This window comes from Ranitomeya imitator, chromosome 1 (genome assembly GCF_032444005.1).
Source record: "Ranitomeya imitator isolate aRanImi1 chromosome 1, aRanImi1.pri, whole genome shotgun sequence".
NCBI lineage: Eukaryota > Metazoa > Chordata > Amphibia > Anura > Dendrobatidae > Ranitomeya > Ranitomeya imitator.
Window position 1 is genome coordinate 1391216 of NC_091282.1, and position 24829 is coordinate 1416044.

Below are 24829 nucleotides of genomic sequence, written 5' to 3' on the forward strand. Positions count from 1 at the left end.
AGCCGTCTACACCGGAGCTGCCGGAATCTCCTCCATTCTCCTCCTGTCACCGCTGAGCCGTCTACACCGGAGCTGCCAGAATCTCCTCCATTCTCCTCCTGTCACCGCTGAGCCGTCTACACCGGAGCTGCCAGAATCTCCTCCATTCTCCTGTCACCGCTGAGCCGTCTACACCGGAGCTGCCGGAATCACCTCCATTCTCCTCCTGTCACCGCTGAGCCGTCTACACCGGAGCTGCCGGAATCTCCTCCATTCTCCTCCTGTCATCGCTGAGCCATCTACACCGGAGCTGCCGGAATCTCCTCCATTCTCCTCCTGTCACCGCTGAGCCGTCTACACCGGAGCTGCCGGAATCTCCTCCATTCTCCTCCTGTCACCGCTGAGCCGTCTACACCGGAGCTGCCGGAATCTCCTCAATTCTCCTCCTGTCACCGCTGAGCCACCTACACCGGAGCTGCCGGAATCTCCTCCATTCTCCTCCTGTCACCGCTGAGCCGTCTACACCGGAGCTGCCGGAATCTTCTCCATTCTCCTCCTGTCACCGCTGAGCCGTCTACACCGGAGCTGCCGGAATCTCCTCCATCCTCCTCCTGTCACCGCTGAGCCGTCTACACCGGAGCTGCCGGAATCTCCTGCATTCTCCTCCTGTCACCGCTGAGCCGTCTACACCGGAGCTGCCGGAATCTCCTCCATTCTCCTCCTGTCACCGCTGAGCCGTCTACACCGGAGCTGCCGGAATCTCCTCCTGTCACCGCTGAGCAATCTACACCGGAGCTGCCGGAATCTCCTCCATTCTCCTCCTGTCACCGCTGAGCCGTCTACACCGGAGCTGCCGGAATCTCCTCCATCCTCCTCCTGTCACCGCTGAGCCGTCTACACCGGAGCTGCCGGAATCTCCTGCATTCTCCTCCTGTCACCGCTGAGCAGTCTACACCGGAGCTGCCGGAATCTCCTCCATTCTCCTCCTGTCACCGCTGAGCCGTCTACACCGGAGCTGCCGGAATCTCCTCCTGTCACCGCTGAGCCGTCTACACCGGAGCTGCCGGAATCTCCTCCATTCTCCTCCTGTCACCGCTGAGCCGTCTACACCGGAGCTGCCGGAATCTCCTCCATTCTCCTCCTGTCACCGCTGAGCCGTCTACACCGGAGCTGCCGGAATCTCCTCCATTCTCCTCCTGTCACCGCTGAGCCGTCTACACCGGAGCTGCCGGAATCTCCTCCATTCTCCTCCTGTCACCGCTGAGCCGTCTACACCGGAGCTGCCGGAATCTCCTCCATTCTCCTCCTGTCACCACTGAGCCGTCTACACCGGAGCTGCCGGAATCTCCTCCATTCTCCTCCTGTCACCGCTGAGCCGTCTACACCGGAGCTGCCGGAATCTCCTCCATTCTCATTTCACCGCTGAGCCGCCTACACCGGAGCTGCCGGAATCTCCTCCATTCTCCTCCTGTCACCGCTGAGCCGTCTACACCGGAGCTGCCGGAATCTCCTCCATTCTCCTCCTGTCACCGCTGAGCCGTCTACACCGGAGCTGCCGTAATCTCCTACATTCTCCTCCTGTCACCGCTGAGCCGTCTACACCGGAGCTACCGGAATCTCCTCCATTCTCCTCCTGTCACCGCTGAGCCGTCTACACCGGAGCTGCCGGAATCTCCTCCATTCTCCTCCTGTCACCGCTGAGCCGTCTACACCGGAGCTGCCGGAATCTCCTCCATTCTCCTCCTGTCACCGCTGAGCCGTCTACACCGGAGCTGCCGGAATCTCCTCCATTCTCCTCCTGTCACCGCTGAGCCGTCTACACCGGAGCTGCCGGAATCTCCTCCATTCTCCTCCTGTCACCGCTGAGCCATCTACACCGGAGCTGCCGGAATCTCCTCCATTCTCCTCCTGTCACTCCTGAGCCGTCTACACCGGAGCTGCCGGAATCTCCTCCATTCTCTTGTCACCGCTGAGCCGTCTACACCGGAGCTGCCGGAATCTCCTCCATTCTCCTCCTGTCACCGCTGAGCCGTCTACACCGGAGCTGCCGGAATCTCCTCCATTCTCCTCCTGTCACCGCTGAGCCGTCTACACCGGAGCTGCCGGAATCTCCTCCATTCTCCTCCTGTCACCGCTGAGCCGTCTACACTGGAGCTGCCGGAATCTCCTCCATTCTCTTGTCACCGCTGAGCCGTCTACACCGGAGCTGCCGGAATCTCCTCCATTCTCCTCCTGTCACCGCTGAGCCGTCTACACCGGAGCTGCCGGAATCTCCTCCATTCTCCTCCTGTCACCGCTGAGCCGTCTACACCGGAGCTGCCGGAATCTCCTCCATTCTCCTCCTGTCACCGCTGAGCCGTCTACACCGGAGCTGCCGGAATCTCCTCCATTCTCCTCCTGTCACCACTGAGCCGTCTACACCGGAGCTGCCGGAATCTCCTCCATTCTCCTCCTGTCACTCCTGAGCCGTCTACACCGGAGCTGCCGGAATCTCCTCCATTCTCTTGTCACCGCTGAGCCGTCTACACCAGAGCTGCCGGAATCTCCTCCATTCTCCTCCTGTCACTCCTGAGCCGTCTACACCGGAGCTGCCGGAATCTCCTCCATTCTCCTGTGCGCCGTCTACACCGGAGCTGCCGGAATCTCCTCCATTCTCCTCCTGTTACCGCTGAGCCGTCTACACCGGAGCTGCCGGAATCTCCTCCATTCTCCTCCTGTCACATCTGAGCCGTCTACACCGGAGCTGCCGGAATCTCCTCCATTCTCCTCCTGTCACCACTGAGCCGTCTACACCGGAGCTGCCGGAATCTCCTCCATTCTCCTCCTGTCACTCCTGAGCCGTCTACACCGGAGCTGCCGGAATCTCCTCCATTCTCTTGTCACCGCTGAGCCGTCTACACCGGAGCTGCCGGAACCTCCTCCATTCTCCTCCTGTCACCGCTGAGCCGTCTACACCGGAGCTGCCGGAATCTCCTCCATTCTCCTCCTGTCATCGCTGAGCTGTCTACACCGGAGCTGCCGGAATCTCCTCCATTCTCCTCCTGTCACCGCTGAGCCGTCTACACCGGAGCTGCCGGAATCTCCTCCATTCTCTTGTCACCGCTGAGCCGTCTACACCGGAGCTGCCGGAATCTCCTCCATTCTCCTCCTGTCACCGCTGAGCCGTCTACACCGGAGCTGCCGGAATCTCCTCCATTCTCCTCCTGTCACCGCTGAGCCGTCTACACCGGAGCTGCCGGAATCTCCTCCATTCTCCTCCTGTCACCGCTGAGCCGTCTACACCGGAGCTGCCGGAATCTCCTCCATTCTCCTCCTGTCACCACTGAGCCGTCTACACTGGAGCTGCCGGAATCTTCTCCATTCTCCTCCTGTCACTCCTGAGCCGTCTACATCGGAGCTGCCGGAATCTCCTCCATTCTCTTGTCACCGCTGAGCCGTCTACACCAGAGCTGCCGGAATCTCCTCCATTCTCCTCCTGTCACTCCTGAGCCGTCTACACCGGAGCTGCCGGAATCTCCTCCATTCTCCTGTGCGCCGTCTACACCGGAGCTGCCAGAATCTCCTCCATTCTCCTCCTGTCACCGCTGAGCCGTCTACACCGGAGCTGCCAGAATCTCCTTCATTCTCCTTCTGTCACCGCTGAGCCATCTACACCGGAGCTGCCGGAATCTCCTCCATTCTCCTCATTTCACCGCTGAGCCGTCTACACCGGAGCTGCCGGAATCTCCTCCATTCTCCTCCTGTCACCGCTGAGCCGTCTACACCGGAGCTGCCGGAATCTCCTCCATTCTCCTCCTGTCACCACTGAGCCGTCTACACCGGAGCTGCCGGAATCTCCTCCATTCTCCTCCTGTCACTCCTGAGCCGTCTACACCGGAGCTGCCGGAATCTCCTCCATTCTCTTGTCACCGCTGAGCCGTCTACACCAGAGCTGCCGGAATCTCCTCCATTCTCCTCCTGTCACTCCTGAGCCGTCTACACCGGAGCTGCCGGAATCTCCTCCATTCTCCTGTGCGCCGTCTACACCGGAGCTGCCGGAATCTCCTCCATTCTCCTCCTGTTACCGCTGAGCCGTCTACACCGGAGCTGCCGGAATCTCCTCCATTCTCCTCCTGTCACCGCTGAGCCGTCTACACCGGAGCTGCCGGAATCTCCTCCATTCTCCTCCTGTCACATCTGAGCCGTCTACACCGGAGCTGCCGGAATCTCCTCCATTCTCCTCCTGTCACCACTGAGCCGTCTACACCGGAGCTGCCGGAATCTCCTCCATTCTCCTCCTGTCACTCCTGAGCCGTCTACACCGGAGCTGGCGGAATCTCCTCCATTCTCTTGTCACCGCTGAGCCGTCTACACCGGAGCTGCCGGAATCTCCTCCATTCTCCTCCTGTCACCGCTGAGCCGTCTACACCGGAGCTGCCGGAATCTCCTCCATTCTCCTCCTGTCATCGCTGAGCTGTCTACACCGGAGCTGCCGGAATCTCCTCCATTCTCCTCCTGTCACCGCTGAGCCGTCTACACCGGAGCTGCCGGAATCTCCTCCATTCTCTTGTCACCGCTGAGCCGTCTACACCGGAGCTGCCGGAATCTCCTCCATTCTCCTCCTGTCACCGCTGAGCCGTCTACACCGGAGCTGCCGGAATCTCCTCCATTCTCCTCCTGTCACCGCTGAGCCGTCTACACCGGAGCTGCCGGAATCTCCTCCATTCTCCTCCTGTCACCGCTGAGCCGTCTACACCGGAGCTGCCGGAATCTCCTCCATTCTCCTCCTGTCACCACTGAGCCGTCTACACTGGAGCTGCCGGAATCTCCTCCATTCTCCTCCTGTCACTCCTGAGCCGTCTACATCGGAGCTGCCGGAATCTCCTCCATTCTCTTGTCACCGCTGAGCCGTCTACACCAGAGCTGCCGGAATCTCCTCCATTCTCCTCCTGTCACTCCTGAGCCGTCTACACCGGAGCTGCCGGAATCTCCTCCATTCTCTTGTCACCGCTGAGCCGTCTACACCGGAGCTGCCGGAATCTCCTCCATTCTCCTCCTGTCACCGCTGAGCCGTCTACACCGGAGCTGCCGGAATCTCCTCCATTCTCCTCCTGTCATCGCTGAGCTGTCTACACCGGAGCTGCCGGAATCTCCTCCATTCTCCTCCTGTCACCGCTGAGCCGTCTACACCGGAGCTGCCGGAATCTCCTCCATTCTCTTGTCACCGCTGAGCCGTCTACACCGGAGCTGCCGGAATCTCCTCCATTCTCCTCCTGTCACCGCTGAGCCGTCTACACCGGAGCTGCCGGAATCTCCTCCATTCTCCTCCTGTCACCGCTGAGCCGTCTACACCGGAGCTGCCGGAATCTCCTCCATTCTCCTCCTGTCACCGCTGAGCCGTCTACACCGGAGCTGCCGGAATCTCCTCCATTCTCCTCCTGTCACCACTGAGCCGTCTACACTGGAGCTGCCGGAATCTCCTCCATTCTCCTCCTGTCACTCCTGAGCCGTCTACATCGGAGCTGCCGAAATCTCCTCCATTCTCTTGTCACCGCTGAGCCGTCTACACCAGAGCTGCCGGAATCTCCTCCATTCTCCTCCTGTCACTCCTGAGCCGTCTACACCGGAGCTGCCGGAATCTCCTCCATTCTCCTGTGCGCCGTCTACACCGGAGCTGCCAGAATCTCCTCCATTCTCCTCCTGTCACCGCTGAGCCGTCTACACCGGAGCTGCCAGAATCTCCTTCATTCTCCTTCTGTCACCGCTGAGCCATCTACACCGGAGCTGCCGGAATCTCCTCCATTCTCCTCATTTCACCGCTGAGCCGTCTACACCGGAGCTGCCGGAATCTCCTCCATTCTCCTCCTGTCACCGCTGAGCCGTCTACACCGGAGCTGCCGGAATCTCCTCCATTCTCCTCCTGTCACCACTGAGCCGTCTACACCGGAGCTGCCGGAATCTCCTCCATTCTCCTCCTGTCACTCCTGAGCCGTCTACACCGGAGCTGCCGGAATCTCCTCCATTCTCTTGTCACCGCTGAGCCGTCTACACCAGAGCTGCCGGAATCTCCTCCATTCTCCTCCTGTCACTCCTGAGCCGTCTACACCGGAGCTGCCGGAATCTCCTCCATTCTCCTGTGCGCCGTCTACACCGGAGCTGCCGGAATCTCCTCCATTCTCCTCCTGTTACCGCTGAGCCGTCTACACCGGAGCTGCCGGAATCTCCTCCATTCTCCTCCTGTCACCGCTGAGCCGTCTACACCGGAGCTGCCGGAATCTCCTCCATTCTCCTCCTGTCACATCTGAGCCGTCTACACCGGAGCTGCCGGAATCTCCTCCATTCTCCTCCTGTCACCACTGAGCCGTCTACACCGGAGCTGCCGGAATCTCCTCCATTCTCCTCCTGTCACTCCTGAGCCGTCTACACCGGAGCTGCCGGAATCTCCTCCATTCTCTTGTCACCGCTGAGCCGTCTACACCGGAGCTGCCGGAATCTCCTCCATTCTCCTCCTGTCACCGCTGAGCCGTCTACACCGGAGCTGCCGGAATCTCCTCCATTCTCCTCCTGTCATCGCTGAGCTGTCTACACCGGAGCTGCCGGAATCTCCTCCATTCTCCTCCTGTCACCGCTGAGCCGTCTACACCGGAGCTGCCGGAATCTCCTCCATTCTCTTGTCACCGCTGAGCCGTCTACACCGGAGCTGCCGGAATCTCCTCCATTCTCCTCCTGTCACCGCTGAGCCGTCTACACCGGAGCTGCCGGAATCTCCTCCATTCTCCTCCTGTCACCGCTGAGCCGTCTACACCGGAGCTGCCGGAATCTCCTCCATTCTCCTCCTGTCACCGCTGAGCCGTCTACACCGGAGCTGCCGGAATCTCCTCCATTCTCCTCCTGTCACCACTGAGCCGTCTACACTGGAGCTGCCGGAATCTCCTCCATTCTCCTCCTGTCACTCCTGAGCCGTCTACATCGGAGCTGCCGGAATCTCCTCCATTCTCTTGTCACCGCTGAGCCGTCTACACCAGAGCTGCCGGAATCTCCTCCATTCTCCTCCTGTCACTCCTGAGCCGTCTACACCGGAGCTGCCGGAATCTCCTCCATTCTCCTGTGCGCCGTCTACACCGGAGCTGCCGGAATCTCCTCCATTCTCCTCCTGTCACCGCTGAGCCGTCTACTCCGGAGCTGCCGGAATCTCCTCCATTCTCCTCCTGTCACCGCTGAGCCGTCTACACCGGAGCTGCCGGAATCTCCTTCATTCTCCTCCCGTCACCGCTGAGCCGTCTACTCCGGAGCTGCCGGAATCTCCTCCATTCTCCTCCTGTCACCTCTGAGCCGTCTACACCGGAGCTGCCGGAATCTCCTTCATTCTCCTCCCGTCACCGCTGAGCCGTCTACACCGGAGCTGCCGGAATCTCCTCCATTCTCCTCCTGTCACCGCTGAGCCGTCTACACCGGAGCTGCCGGAATCTCCTCCATTCTCCTCCTGTCACCGCTGAGCCGTCTACACCGGAGCTGCCGGAATCTCCTCCATTCTCCTCCTGTCACCGCTGAGCCGTCTACACCGGAGCTGCCGGAATCTCCTCCATTCTCCTCCTGTCACCGCTGAGCCGTCTACACCAGAGCTGCCGGAATCTCCTCCATTCTCCTCCTGTCACCACTGAGCCGTCTACACCGGAGCTGCCGGAATCTCCTCCATTCTCCTCCTGTCACCGCTGAGCCGTCTACACCGGAGCTGCCGGAATCTCCTCCATTCTCCTCCTGTCACCGCTGAGCCGTCTACACCGGAGCTGCCGGAATCTCCTCCATTCTCCTCCTGTCACCGCTGAGCCGTCTACACCGGAGCTGCCGGAATCTCCTCCATTCTCCTCCTGTCACCGCTGAGTTGTCTACACCGGAGCTGCCGGAATCTCCTCCATTCTCCTCCTATCACCGCTGAGCCGTCTACACCGGAGCTGCCGGAATCTCCTCCATTCTCCTCCTGTCACCGCTGAGCCGTCTACACCGGAGCTGCCAGAATCTCCTCCATTCTCCTCCTGTCACCGCTGAGCCATCTACACCGGAGCTGCCAGAATCTCCTCCATTCTCCTCCTGTCACCGCTGAGCCATCTACATCGGAGCTGCCGGAATCTCCTCCATTCTCCTCCTGTCACCGCTGAGCTGTCTACACCGGAGCTGCTGGAATCTCCTCCATTCTCCTCCTGTCACCGCTGAGCCGTCTACACCGGAGCTGCCGGAATCTCCTCCATTCTCCTCCTGTCACCGCTGAGCCGTCTACACCGGAGCTGCCGGAATCTCCTCCATTCTCCTCCTGTCACCGCTGAGCCGTCTACACCAGAGCTTCCGGAATCTCCTCCATTCTCCTCCTATCACCGCTGAGCCGTCTACACCGGAGCTGTCAGAATCTCCTCCATTCTCCTCCTGTCACCACTGATCTATCTATACCGGAGCTGCCGGAATCTCCTCCATTCTCCTCCTGTCACCGCTGAGCCGTCTACACCGGAGCTGCCGGAATCTCCTCCATTCTCCTCCTGTCACCCCTGAGCCGTCTACACCGGAGCTGCCGGAATCTCCTCCATCCTCCTCCTGTCACCGCTGAGCCGTCTACACAGGAGCTGCCGGAATCTCCTCCATTCTCCTCCTGTCACCGCTGAGCCGTCTACACCAGAGCTGCCGGAATCTCCTCCATCCTCCTCCTGTCACCGCTGAGCCGTCTACACAGGAGCTGCCGGAATCTCCTCCATTCTCCTCCTGTCACCGCTGAGCCGTCTACACCAGAGCTGCCGGAATCTCCTCCATTCTCCTCCTGTCACCGCTGAGCCGTCTACACCGGAGCTGCCGGAATCTCCTCCATTCTCCTCCTGTCACTGCTGAGCCGTCTACACCGGAGCTGCCGGAATCTCCTCCATTCTCCTCCTGTCACCGCTGAGCCGTCTACACCGGAGCTGCCGGAATCTCCTCCATTCTCTTGTCACCGCTGAGCCGTCTACACCGGAGCTGCCGGAATCTCCTCCATTCTCCTCCTGTCACCGCTGAGCCGTCTACACCGGAGCTGCCGGAATCTCCTCCATTCTCCTCCTGTCACCGCTGAGCCGTCTACACCGGAGCTGCCGGAATCTCCTCCATTCTCCTCCTGTCACCGCTGAGCCGTCTACACCGGAGCTGCCGGAATCTCCTCCATTCTCCTCCTGTCACCACTGAGCCGTCTACACTGGAGCTGCCGGAATCTCCTCCATTCTCCTCCTGTCACTCCTGAGCCGTCTACATCGGAGCTGCCGGAATCTCCTCCATTCTCTTGTCACCGCTGAGCCGTCTACACCAGAGCTGCCGGAATCTCCTCCATTCTCCTCCTGTCACTCCTGAGCCGTCTACACCGGAGCTGCCGGAATCTCCTCCATTCTCCTGTGCGCCGTCTACACCGGAGCTGCCGGAATCTCCTCCATTCTCCTCCTGTCACCGCTGAGCCGTCTACTCCGGAGCTGCCGGAATCTCCTCCATTCTCTTCCTGTCACCGCTGAGCCGTCTACACCGGAGCTGCCGGAATCTCCTTCATTCTCCTCCCGTCACCGCTGAGCCGTCTACTCCGGAGCTGCCGGAATCTCCTCCATTCTCCTCCTGTCACCTCTGAGCCGTCTACACCGGAGCTGCCGGAATCTCCTTCATTCTCCTCCCGTCACCGCTGAGCCGTCTACACCGGAGCTGCCGGAATCTCCTCCATTCTCCTCCTGTCACCGCTGAGCCGTCTACACCGGAGCTGCCGGAATCTCCTCCATTCTCCTCCTGTCACCGCTGAGCCGTCTACACCGGAGCTGCCGGAATCTCCTCCATTCTCCTCCTGTCACCGCTGAGCCGTCTACACCGGAGCTGCCGGAATCTCCTCCATTCTCCTCCTGTCACCGCTGAGCCGTCTACACCAGAGCTGCCGGAATCTCCTCCATTCTCCTCCTGTCACCACTGAGCCTTCTACACCGGAGCTGCCGGAATCTCCTCCATTCTCCTCCTGTCACCGCTGAGCCGTCTACACCGGAGCTGCCGGAATCTCCTCCATTCTCCTCCTGTCACCGCTGAGCCGTCTACACCGGAGCTGCCGGAATCTCCTCCATTCTCCTCCTGTCACCGCTGAGCCGTCTACACCGGAGCTGCCGGAATCTCCTCCATTCTCCTCCTGTCACCGCTGAGTTGTCTACACCGGAGCTGCCGGAATCTCCTCCATTCTCCTCCTATCACCGCTGAGCCGTCTACACCGGAGCTGCCGGAATCTCCTCCATTCTCCTCCTGTCACCGCTGAGCCGTCTACACCGGAGCTGCCAGAATCTCCTCCATTCTCCTCCTGTCACCGCTGAGCCATCTACACCGGAGCTGCCAGAATCTCCTCCATTCTCCTCCTGTCACCGCTGAGCCATCTACATCGGAGCTGCCGGAATCTCCTCCATTCTCCTCCTGTCACCGCTGAGCTGTCTACACCGGAGCTGCTGGAATCTCCTCCATTCTCCTCCTGTCACCGCTGAGCCGTCTACACCGGAGCTGCCGGAATCTCCTCCATTCTCCTCCTGTCACCGCTGAGCCGTCTACACCGGAGCTGCCGGAATCTCCTCCATTCTCCTCCTGTCACCGCTGAGCCGTCTACACCAGAGCTTCCGGAATCTCCTCCATTCTCCTCCTATCACCGCTGAGCCGTCTACACCGGAGCTGCCAGAATCTCCTCCATTCTCCTCCTGTCACCACTGATCTATCTATACCGGAGCTGCCGGAATCTCCTCCATTCTCCTCCTGTCACCGCTGAGCCGTCTACACCGGAGCTGCCGGAATCTCCTCCATTCTCCTCCTGTCACCCCTGAGCCGTCTACACCGGAGCTGCCGGAATCTCCTCCATCCTCCTCCTGTCACCGCTGAGCCGTCTACACAGGAGCTGCCGGAATCTCCTCCATTCTCCTCATGTCACCGCTGAGCCGTCTACACCAGAGCTGCCGGAATCTCCTCCATCCTCCTCCTGTCACCGCTGAGCCGTCTACACAGGAGCTGCCGGAATCTCCTCCATTCTCCTCCTGTCACCGCTGAGCCGTCTACACCAGAGCTGCCGGAATCTCCTCCATTCTCCTCCTGTCACCGCTGAGCCGTCTACACCGGAGCTGCCGGAATCTCCTCCATTCTCCTCCTGTCACTGCTGAGCCGTCTACACCGGAGCTGCCGGAATCTCCTCCATTCTCCTCCTGTCACCGCTGAGCCGTCTACACCGGAGCTGCCGGAATCTCCTCCATTCTCCTCCTGTCACCGCTGAGCCATCTACACCGGAGCTGCCGGAATCTCCTCCATTCTCCTCCTGTCACCGCTGAGCCATCTACACGGGAGCTGCCGGAATCTCCTCCATTCTCCTCCTGTCACCGCTGAGCCGTCTACACCGGAGCTGCCGGAATCTCCTCCATTCTCCTCCTGTCACCGCTGAGCCGTCTACACCGGAGCTGCCGGAATCTCCTCCATTCTCCTCCTGTCACCGCTGAGCCGTCTACACCGGAGCTGCCGGAATCTCCTCCATTCTCCTCCTGTCACCGCTGAGCCGTCTACACCGGAGTTTCTGGAGGAGAATTAAAGGGAACCTGTCACCCCGTTTTTTCAGTATGAGATAAAAATACTGTTAAATAGGGCCTGAGCTGTGGGTTACAGTAGTATATTTTGTGTACCCTGATTCCCCACCTATGCTGCCGAAATACCTTACCAAAGTCGCCGCTTTCGCCTGTCAATCAGGCTGGTCTGGTCAGATGGGCGTGGTGACATCGCTGTTTCTTCCCCCAGATCTTGCATATCTTTCCGAACTCGGCTTCAGGAAAATGGCCACCGCGATCTCCATCTGCGCACGCGCGGCATCCCGCGGCCATTTTCCTGAAGCCCCGGGAAGCCGAGCAGTACCATCTGCGCACGCGCGGCCTCACAAAGATGGCCGTGCCCACCGATAATCGGCTGAATAGCGCAGATCGCCTGTGGATTCGCCTGTTGGGCATGCGCAAACCACTACGCCACCAACGGAAAGATATGCAAGATCTGGGGGAAGAAACAGCGATGTCACCACGCCCATCTGACCAGACCAGCCTGATTGACAGGCGAAAGCGGCGACTTTGGTAAGGTATTTCGGCAGCATAGGTGGGGAATCAGGGTACACAAAATATACTACTGTAACCCACAGCTCAGGCCCTATTTAACAGTATTTTTATCTCATACTGAAAAAACGGGGTGACAGGTTCCCTTTAATGTCAGAACAGAACAAGGAGGAAGTGACTGCTGCACTGAGGGGGAGGAGCTGAGGTGACGTCATCATTGTCACATAACAGGATCGTCACTACTTCTCTCTGGAGCTCCGCCCCCTGATCACATGACGGTGACGTCACCACAGGTCCTTCCAGTGCAGCAGCTCCGTCCTGGCTGTGTGCAGCTCGTGTTCTCTGGTGTCAGCCAGCAGCAGGTTTCCCGCCATTCCGGTGAGATTACAGGAGGGTTTGGTGGAGTTCTGGGACTTGTGGTGAATCTGTGAGGGGAGAGCGTGCGGTGTGGGGAGAGCGTGCGGTGAGAGGAGAGCGTGCGGTGTGGGGAGAGCGTGCGGTGTGGGGAGAGCGTGCGGTGTGGGGAGAGCGTGCGGTGAGAGGAGAGCGTGCGGTGTGGGGAGAGCGTGCGGTGTGGGGAGAGCGTGCGGTGTGAGGAGAGCGTGCGGTGTGAGGAGAGCGTGCGGTGAGAGGAGAGCGTGCGGTGTGAGGAGAGCGTGCGGTGTGAGGAGAGCGTGCGGTGAGGGGAGAGCGTGCGGCGAGGGGAGAGCGTGCGGTGAGAGGAGAGCGTGCGGTGTGAGGAGAGCGTGCGGTGTGGGGAGAGCGTGCGGTGTGGGGAGAGCGTGCGGTGTGGGGAGAGCGTGCGGTGCGGGGAGAGCGTGCGGTGTGAGGAGAGCGTGCGGTGTGAGGAGAGCGTGCGGTGTGGGGAGAGCGTGCGGTGAGAGGAGAGCGTGCGGTGTGAGGAGAGCGTGCGGTGTGGGGAGAGCGTGCGGTGTGGGGAGAGCGTGCGGTGTGGGGAGAGCGTGCGGTGTGGGGAGAGCGTGCGGTGCGGGGAGAGCGTGCGGCGAGGGGAGAGCGTGCGGTGTGAGGAGAGCGTGCGGTGTGAGGAGAGCGTGCGGTGTGAGGAGAGCGTGCGGTGTGAGGAGAGCGTGCGGTGAGAGGAGAGCGTGCGGTGAGAGGAGAGCGTGCGGTGTGAGGAGAGCGTGCGGCGAGGGGAGAGCGTGCGGCGTGGGGAGAGCGTGCGGTGTGAGGAGAGCGTGCGGTGTGAGGAGAGCGTGCGGTGTGAGGAGAGCGTGCGGTGAGAGGAGAGCGTGCGGTGAGAGGAGAGCGTGCGGTGTGAGGAGAGCGTGCGGTGTGGGGAGAGCGTGCGGTGTGGGGAGAGCGTGCGGCGAGAGGAGAGCGTGCGGTGCGGGGAGAGCGTGCGGCGAGGGGAGAGCGTGCGGTGTGGGGAGAGCGTGCGGTGTGAGGAGAGCGTGCGGTGTGAGGAGAGCGTGCGGTGTGAGGAGAGCGTGCGGTGAGAGGAGAGCGTGCGGTGAGAGGAGAGCGTGCGGTGAGAGGAGAGCGTGCGGTGTGAGGAGAGCGTGCGGTGTGGGGAGAGCGTGCGGTGTGGGGAGAGCGTGCGGTGAGAGGAGAGCGTGCGGTGAGAGGAGAGCGTGCGGTGAGAGGAGAGCGTGCGGTGAGAGGAGAGCGTGCGGTGTGAGGAGAGCGTGCGGTGTGGGGAGAGCGTGCGGTGTGGGGAGAGCGTGCGGCGAGAGGAGAGCGTGCGGTGTGAGGAGAGCGTGCGGTGCGGGGAGAGCGTGCGGTGTGGGGAGAGCGTGCGGTGTGGGGAGAGCGTGCGGTGAGAGGAGAGCGTGCGGTGTGGGGAGAGCGTGCGGTGTGAGGAGAGCGTGCGGTGAGAGGAGAGCGTGCGGTGAGAGGAGAGCGTGCGGTGTGAGGAGAGCGTGCGGTGTGGGGAGAGCGTGCGGTGTGGGGAGAGCGTGCGGTGTGGGGAGAGCGTGCGGTGTGAGGAGAGCGTGCGGTGAGAGGAGAGCGTGCGGTGAGAGTAGAGCGTGCGGTGTGGGGAGAGCGTGCGGTGTGAGGAGAGCGTGCGGTGTGAGGAGAGCGTGCGGTGTGGGGAGAGCGTGCGGTGTGGGGAGAGCGTGCGGTGTGGGGAGAGCGTGCGGTGTGGGGAGAGCGTGCGGTGTGGGGAGAGCGTGCGGTGAGATCAGAGCGTGCGGTGAGAGGAGAGCGTGCGGCGAGGGGAGAGCGTGCGGCGAGGGGAGAGCGTGCGGCGAGGGGAGAGCGTGCGGCGTGGGGAGAGCGTGCGGTGAGGGGAGAGCGTGCGGTGAGATCAGAGCATGCGGTGTGGGGAGAGCGTGCGGTGTGGGGAGAGCGTGCGGTGAGAGGAGAGCGTGCGGTGAGATCAGAGCATGCGGTGAGAGGAGAGCGTGCGGTGAGAGGAGAGCGTGCGGTGTGGGGAGAGCGTGCGGTGAGAGGAGATCGTGCGGCGTGGGGAGATCGTGCGGTGTGGGGAGAGCGTGCGGTGTGGGGAGAGCATGCGGTGAGAGGAGAGCGTGCGGCGAGGGGAGAGCGTGCGGTGAGAGGAGAGCGTGCGGTGTGGGGAGAGCGTGCGGTGAGAGGAGAGCGTGCGGCGTGAGGAGATCGTGCGGCGTGGGGAGAGCGTGCGGTGTGGGGAGAGCGTGCGGTGAGATCAGAGCTGCTCCTGTGACTGCGGCTCCTCAGTGTGGGGGATGTTAACCCCTTAGTGACGGAGCCAATTTGCTACTTAACCCCTTCACTCCTGGAGCTTTTTCCGTGTTCGGTTCTCGCTCCCTCCTTCCCAGAGACATAACTTTTGTTTTTCCGTCACTGCGGCCATGTTGGGGCTTATTGTTTGCGGGACGAGTTGGACCTTTGAACGACGTTGGTTTTACCGTGTCGTCGTGTAACGGAAAATGGGAAACAAATTCCAAGTGCGGTGAAATTGTAAAATAACTGCCATCCCACAAGTGTTTTTTGAGTTTTTTCTCCACGTTCACTAGATGGTAAATCTGAGCGGCCGTTGTGATTCTCCAGGTCATTACGAGGTCACAGACACCAAACTTGTCCGGGTTCTTTTATATCTAAGGGGTGACAAAAAAATTCCAAATGTTACTAAAAAAAAAAAAATGGCACCATTTTTCGTGATCTGGGGTCGGGTGAAGGATTATTTTTTTGAGCGCCGAGCTGACGTTTTTATTGATACCACTTTTGTGCAGATACGATCTTTAGATCACCCGTTATTACATTTTAATTCAATGTCACGGCGATCAAAAAAACGTAATTCTGGCGTTTTGACTTTTTCCTCATTCCCACATGTCTACCCACCGGAGCCCACCTCAGAGGGAGACATACTGACATCAGCGCACTATTCCCACATGTCTACCCACCGGAGCCCACCTCAGAGGGAGACATACTGACATCACCGCACTATTCCCACATGTCTACCCACCGGAGCCCACCTCAGAGGGAGACATACTGACATCACCGCACTATTCCCACATGTCTACCCACCGGAACCCACCTCAGAGGGAGACATACTGACATCACCGCACTATTCCCACATGTCTACCCACCGGAGCCCACCTCAGAGGGAGACATACTGACATCACCGCACTATTCCCACATGTCTACCCACCGGAGCCCACCTCAGAGGGAGACATACTGACATCACCGCACTATTCCCACATGTCTACCCACCGGAGCCCACCTCAGAGGGAGACATACTGACATCAGTGCACTATTCCCACATGTCTACCCACCGGAGCCCACCTCAGAGGGAGACATACTGACATCACCGCACTATTCCCACATGTCTACCCACCGGAACCCACCTCAGAGGGAGACATACTGACATCACCGCACTATTCCCACATGTCTACCCACCGGAGCCCACCTCAGAGGGAGACATACTGACATCACCGCACTATTCCCACATGTCTACCCACCGGAGCCCACCTCAGAGGGAGACATACTGACATCACCGCACTATTCTCACATGTCTACCCACCGGAACCCACCTCAGAGGGAGACATACTGACATCACCGCACTATTCCCACATGTCTACCCACCGGAGCCCACCTCAGAGGGAGACATACTGACATCACCGCACTATTCCCACATGTCTACCCACCGGAGCCCACCTCAGAGGGAGACATACTGACATCAGTGCACTATTCCCACATGTCTACCCACCGGAGCCCACCTCAGAGGGAGACATACTGACATCAGTGCACTATTCCCACATGTCTACCCACCGGAGCTCACCTCAGAGGGAGACATACTGACATCAGTGTACTATTCCCACATGTCTACCCACCGGAGCCCACCTCAGAGGGAGACATACTGACATCACCGCACTATTCCCACATGTCTACCCACCGGAGCCCACCTCAGAGGGAGACATACTGACATCAGGGCACTATTCCCACATGTCTACCCACCGGAGCCCACCTCAGAGGGAGACATACTGACATCAGTGCACTATTCCCACATGTCTACCCACCGGAGCCCACCTCAGAGGGAGACATACTGACATCAGTGCACTATTCCCACATGTCTACCCACCGGAGCCCACCTCAGAGGGAGACATACTAACATCAGCGCACTATTCCCACATGTCTACCCACCGGAGCCCACCTCAGAGGGAGACATACTGACATCAGCGCACTATTCCCACATGTCTACCCACCGGAGCCCACCTCAGAGGGAGACATACTGACATCAGCGCACTATTCCCACATGTCTACCCACCGGAGCCCACCTCAGAGGGAGACATACTGACATCAGCGCACTATTCCCACATGTCTACCCTCCGGAGCCCACCTCAGAGGGAGACATACTGACATCACCGCACTATTCCCACATGTCTACCCACCGGAGCCCACCTCAGAGGGAGACATACTGACATCACCGCACTATTCCCACATGTCTACCCACCGGAGCCCACCTCAGAGGGAGACATACTGACATCACCGCACTATTCCCACATGTCTACCCACCGGAGCCCACCTCAGAGGAAGACATACTGACATCAGTGCACTATTCCCACATGTCTACCCACCGGAGCCCACCTCAGAGGGAGACATACTGACATCACCGCACTATTCCCACATGTCTACCCACCGGAGCTCACCTCAGAGGGAGACATACTGACATCACCGCACTATTCCCACATGTCTACCCACCGGAGCCCACCTCAGAGGGAGACATACTGACATCACCGCACTATTCCCACATGTCTACCCACCGGAGCCCACCTCAGAGGGAGACATACTGACATCACTGCACTATTCCCACATGTCTACCCACCGGAGCCCACCTCAGAGGGAGACATACTGACATCACCGCACTATTCCCACATGTCTACCCACCGGAGCTCACCTCAGAGGGAGACATACTGACATCACCGCACTATTCCCACATGTCTACCCACCGGAGCCCACCTCAGAGGGAGACATACTGACATCACCGCACTATTCCCACATGTCTACCCACCGGAGCCCACCTCAGAGGGAGACATACTGACATCACTGCACTATTCCCACATGTCTACCCACCGGAGCCCACCTCAGAGGGAGACATACTGACATCACTGCACTATTCCCACATGTCTACCCACCGGAGCCCACCTCAGAGGGAGACATACTGACATCGCCGCACTATTCCCACATGTCTACCCACCGGAGCCCACCTCAGAGGGAGACATACTGACATCACCGCACTATTCCCACATGTCTACCCACCGGAGCCCACCTCATAGGGAGACATACTGACATCAGCGCACTATTCCCACATGTCTACCCTCCGGAGCCCACCTCAGAGGGAGACATACTGACATCACCGCACTATTCCCACATGTCTACCCGCCGGAGCCCACCTCAGAGGGAGACATACTGACATCACCGCACTATTCCCACATGTCTACCCACCGGAGCCCACCTCAGAGGGAGACATACTGACATCAGTGCCCTATTCCCACATGTCTACCCACCGGAGCCCACCTCAGAGGGAGACATACTGACATCACCGCACTATTCCCACATGTCTACCCACCGGAGCTCACCTCAGAGGGAGACATACTGACATCACCGCACTATTCCCACATGTCTACCCACCGGAGCCCACCTCAGAGGGAGACATACTGACATCAGTGCACTATTCCCACATGTCTACCCACCGGAGCCCACCTCAGAGGGAGACATACTGACATCGCCGCACTATTCCCACATGTCTACCCACCGGAGCCCACCTCAGAGGGAGACATACTGACATCAGTGCACTATTCCCACATGTCTACCCACCGGAGCCCACCTCAGAGGGAGACATACTGACATCAGTGCACTATTCCCACATGTCTACCCACCGGAGCCCACCTCAGAGGGAGACATACTGACATCAGCGTACTATTCCCACATGTCTACCCACCGGAGCCCACCTCAGAGGGAGACATACTGACATCAGTGCACTATTCCCACATATCTACCCACCGGAGCCCACCTCAGAGGGAGACATACTGACATCAGCGCACTATTCCCACATGTCTACCCACCGGAGCTCACCTCAGAGGGAGACATACTGACATCACCGCACTATTCCCACATGTCTACCCTCCGGAGCCCACCTCAGAGGGAGACATACTGACATCAGTGCACTATTCCCACATGTCTACCCACCGGAGCCCACCTCAGAGGGAGACATACTGACATCAGCGCACTATTCCCACATGTCTACCCTCCGGAGCCCACCTCAGAGGGAGACATACTGACATCAGTGCACTATTCCCACATGTCTACCCACCGGAGCCCACCTCAGAGGGAGACATACTGACATCACCGCACTATTCCCACATGTCTACCCACCGGAGCCCACCTCAGAGGGAGACATACTGACATCACCACACTATTCCCACATGTCTACCCACCGGAGCCCACCTCAGAGGGAGACATACTGACATCAGTGCACTATTCCCACATGTCTACCCACCGGAGCCCACCTCAGAGGGAGACATACTGACATCACCGCACTATTCCCACATGTCTACCCACCGGAGCCCACCTCAGAGGGAGACATACTGACATCAGTGCACTATTCCCACATGTCTACCCACCGGAGCCCACCTCAGAGGGAGACATACTGACATCACCGCACTATTCCCACATGTCTACCCTCCGGAGCCCACCTCAGAGGGAGACATACTGACATCAGTGCACTATTCCCACATGTCTACCCACCGGAGCCCACCTCAGAGGGAGACATACTGACATCAGCGCACTATTCCCACATGTCTACCCACCGGAGCCCACCTCAGAGGGAGACATACTGACATCAGTGCACTATTCCCACATGTCTACCCACCGGAGCCCACCTCAGAGGGAGACATACTGACATCAGTGCACTATTCCCACATGTCTACCCACCGGAGCCCACCTCAGAGGGAGACATACTGACATCACCGCACTATTCCCACATGTCTACCCGCCGGAGCCCACCTAAGTGGGAGACATACTGACATCAGTGCACTATTCCCACATGTCTACCCACCGGAGCCCACCTCAGAGGAAGACATACCGACATCAGCGCACTATTCCCACATGTCTACCCACCGGAGCCCACCTCAGAGGAAGACATACTGACATCACCGCACTATTCCCACATGTCTACCCACCGGAGCCCACCTCAGAGGGAGACATACTGACATCACCGCACTATTCCCACATGTCTACCCGCCGGAGCCCACCTCAGAGGGAGACATACTGACATCAGTGCACTATTCCCACATGTCTACCCACCGGAGCTCACCTCAGAGGGAGACATACTGACATCAGTGCACTATTCACACATGTCTACCCACCGGAGCCCACCTCAGAGGGAGACATACTGACATCACCGCACTATTCCCACATGTCTACCCACCGGAGCCCACCTCAGAGGGAGACATACTGACATCTCCGCACTATTCCCACATGTCTACCCACCGGAGCCCACCTCAGAGGGAGACATACTGACATCAGTGCACTATTCCCACATGTCTACCCACCGGAGCCCACCTCAGAGGGAGACATACTGACATCAGCGCACTATTCCCACATGTCTACCCACCGGAGCCCACCTCAGAGGGAGACATACTGACATCAGTGTACTATTCCCACATGTCTACCCACCGGAGCTCACCTCAGAGGGAGACATACTGACATCAGTGCACTATTCCCACATGTCTACCCACTGGAGCCCACCTCAGAGGGAGACATACTGACATCAGTGTACTATTCCCACATGTCTACCCACCGGAGCTCACCTCAGAGGGAGACATACTGACATCAGTGCACTATTCCCACATGTCTACCCACCGGAGCCCACCTCAGAGGGAGACATACTGACATCAGTGCACTATTCCCACATGTCTACCCACCGGAGCCCACCTCAGAGGGAGACATACTGACATCAGTGCACTATTCCCACATGTCTACCCACCGGAGCCCACCTCAGAGGGAGACATACTGACATCACCGCACTATTCCCACATGTCTACCCTCCGGAGCCCACCTCAGAGGGAGACATACTGACATCAGCGCACTATTCCCACATGTCTACCCACCGGAGCCCACCTCAGAGGGAGACATACTGACATCAGCGCACTATTCCCACATGTCTACCCTCCGGAGCCCACCTCAGAGGGAGACATACTGACATCAGCGCACTATTCCCACATGTCTACCCACCGGAGCCCACCTCAGAGGGAGACATACCGACATCACCGCACTATTCCCACATGTCTACCCACCGGAGCCCACCTCAGAGGGAGACATACCGACATCACCGCACTATTCCCACATGTCTACCCACCGGAGCCCACCTCAGAGGGAGACATACTGACATCACCGCACTATTCCCACATGTCTACCCACCGGAGCCCACCTCAGAGGGAGACATACTGACATCAGCGCACTATTCCCACATGTCTACCCACCGGAGCCCACCTCAGAGGGAGACATACTGACATCAGTGTACTATTCCCACATGTCTACCCACCGGAGCCCACCTCAGAGGGAGACATACTGACATCAGTGCACTATTCCCACATGTCTACCCACCGGAGCCCACCTCAGAGGGAGACATACTGACATCACCGCACTATTCCCACATGTCTACCCACCGGAGCCCACCTCAGAGGGAGACATACTGACATCACCGCACTATTCCCACATGTCTACCCACCGGAGCCCACCTCAGAGGGAGACATACTGACATCAGCGCACTATTCCCACATGTCTACCCACCGGAGCCCACCTCAGAGGGAGACATACTGACATCAGTGTACTATTCCCACATGTCTACCCACCGGAGCCCACCTCAGAGGGAGACATACTGACATCAGTGCACTATTCCCACATGTCTACCCACCGGAGCCCACCTCAGAGGGAGACATACTGACATCAGCGCACTATTCCCACATGTCTACCCACCGGAGCCCACCTCAGAGGGAGACATACTGACATCACCGCACTATTCCCACATGTCTACCCACCGGAGCCCACCTCAGAGGGAGACATACTGACATCACCGCACTATTCCCACATGTCTACCCACCGGAGCCCACCTCAGAGGGAGACATACTGACATCAGCGCACTATTCCCACATGTCTACCCACCGGAGCTCACCTCAGAGGGAGACATACTGACATCAGTGCACTATTCCCACATGTCTACCCACCGGAGCTCACCTTAGAGGGAGACATACTGACATCAGCGCACTATTCCCACATGTCTACCCACCGGAGCCCACCTCAGAGGGAGACATACTGACATCAGTGTACTATTCCCACATGTCTACCCACCGGAGCTCACCTCAGAGGGAGACATACTGACATCAGTGCACTATTCCCACATGTCTACCCACCGGAGCCCACCTCAGAGGGAGACATACCGACATCACCGCACTATTCCCACATGTCTACCCACCGGAGCCCACCTCAGAGGGAGACATACTGACATCACCGCACTATTCCCACATGTCTACCCACCGGAGCCCACCTCAGAGGGAGACATACTGACATCAGCGCACTATTCCCACATGTCTACCCACCGGAGCCCACCTCAGAGGGAGACATACTGACATCAGTGTACTATTCCCACATGTCTACCCACCGGAGCCCACCTCAGAGGGAGACATACTGACATCACCGCACTATTCCCACATGTCTACCCACCGGAGCCCACCTCAGAGGGAGACATACTGACATCAGCGCACTATTCCCACATGTCTACCCACCGGAGCTCACCTCAGAGGGAGACATACTGACATCACCGCACTATTCCCACATGTCTACCCACCGGAGCTCACCTCAGAGGGAGACATACTGACATCAGTGCACTATTCCCACATGTCTACCCACCGGAGCTCACCTCAGAGGGAGACATACTGACATCACCGCACTATTCCCACATGTCTACCCACCGGAGCTCACCTCAGAGGGAGACATACTGACATCAGCGCACTATTCCCACATGTCTACCCACCGGAGCCCACCTCAGAGGGAGACATACTGACATCAGCGCACTATTCCCACATGTCTACCCACCGGAGCCCACCTCAGAGGGAGACATACTGACATCAGTGCACTATTCCCACATGTCTACCCACCGGAGCCCACCTCAGAGGGAGACATACTGACATCAGTGCACTATTCCCACATGTCTACCCACCGGAGCCCACCTCAGAGGGAGACATACTGACATCACCGCACTATTCCCACATGTCTACCCACTGGAGCCACCTCAGAGGGAGACATACTGACATCACCGCACTATTCCCACATGTCTACCCACCGGAGCCCACCTCAGAGGGAGACATACTGACATCAGTGTACTATTCCCACATGTCTACCCACCGGAGCCCACCTCAGAGGGAGACATACTGACATCAGCGCACTATTCCCACATGTCTACCCACCGGAGCCCACCTCAGAGGGAGACATACTGACATCACCGCACTATTCCCACATGTCTACCCACCGGAGCCCACCTCAGAGGGAGACATACTGACATCACCGCACTATTCCCACATGTCTACCCACCGGAGCCCACCTCAGAGGGAGACATACTGACATCACCGCACTATTCCCACATGTCTACCCACCGGAGCCCACCTCAGAGGGAGACATACTGACATCAGTGCACTATTCCCACATGTCTACCCACCGGAGCCCACCTCAGAGGGAGACATACTGACATCAGTGTACTATTCCCACATGTCTACCCACCGGAGCCCACCTCAGAGGGAGACATACTGACATCAGTGCACTATTCCCACATGTCTACCCACCGGAGCCCACCTCAGAGGGAGACATACTGACATCAGTGCACTATTCCCACATGTCTACCCACCGGAGCCCACCTCAGAGGGAGACATACTGACATCAGTGTACTATTCCCACATGTCTACCCACCGGAGCTCACCTCAGAGGGAGACATACTGACATCAGTGCACTATTCCCACATGTCTACCCACCGGAGCCCACCTCAGAGGAAGACATACTGACATCAGCGCACTATTCCCACATGTCTACCCACCGGAGCCCACCTCAGAGGGAGACATACTGACATCACCGCACTATTCCCACATGTCTACCCACCGGAGCCCACCTCAGAGGGAGACATACTGACATCACCGCACTATTCCCACATGTCTACCCACCGGAGCCCACCTCAGAGGGAGACATACTGACATCAGCGCACTATTCCCACATGTCTACCCACCGGAGCCCACCTCAGAGGGAGACATACTGACATCAGTGTACTATTCCCACATGTCTACCCACCGGAGCCCACCTCAGAGGGAGACATACTGACATCACCGCACTATTCCCACATGTCTACCCACCGGAGCCCACCTCAGAGGGAGACATACTGACATCACCGCACTATTCCCACATGTCTACCCACCGGAGCCCACCTCAGAGGGAGACATACTGACATCAGTGCACTATTCCCACATGTCTACCCACCGGAGCCCACCTCAGAGGGAGACATACTGACATCACCGCACTATTCCCACATGTCTACCCACCGGAGCCCACCTCAGAGGGAGACATGCTGACATCACCGCAGTATTCCCACATGTCTACCCACCGGAGCCCACCTCAGAGGGAGACATACTGACATCACCGCACTATTCCCACATGTCTACCCACCGGAGCCCACCTCAGAGGGAGACATACTGACATCAGCGCACTATTCCCACATGTCTACCCACCGGAGCCCACCTCAGAGGGAGACATACTGACATCACCGCACTATTCCCACATGTCTACCCACCGGAGCCCACCTCAGAGGGAGACATGCTGACATCACCGCAGTATTCCCACATGTCTACCCACCGGAGCCCACCTCAGAGGGAGACATACTGACATCACCGCACTATTCCCACATGTCTACTTTACAGCCGCACAATTTTGGAAACAATTTTTTTTTGTTAGGGAGTTATAAGGGTTAAAAGTTGACCAGCGATTTCTCATTTTTACAACACCATTTTTTAGGGACCACCTCACAGTGAAGTCACTTTGAGGGGTCTGTGATAGAAAATAACGAAGTGTGACCCCATTCTACAAACTGCACCCCTCAAGGTGCTCCAAACCACATTCCGGAAGTTTATTAACCCTTTACGTGCTTCACAGGAACTGAAGCAATGCGAAAGGAAAAAGTGAACATTTAACTTTTTTAAAAACATTTTACTTCAGACCCATTTTTTGTTTTTTATTTTCACAAGGGTAGAAAGAGAAAATGAGCTACAAAACTTGTTGTCCAATGTGTCCTGAGTGCGCCG

The 24829-nt window shown here is 58.3% G+C and overlaps 1 pseudogene; it reads left to right on the plus strand.

Moving 5' to 3' along the window:
• The first annotated feature begins 12318 nt into the window (after positions 1-12318).
• LOC138657710 (zinc finger protein 850-like) overlaps positions 12319-24829 on the plus strand; it is a 127804-nt pseudogene continuing 115293 nt past the window's right edge.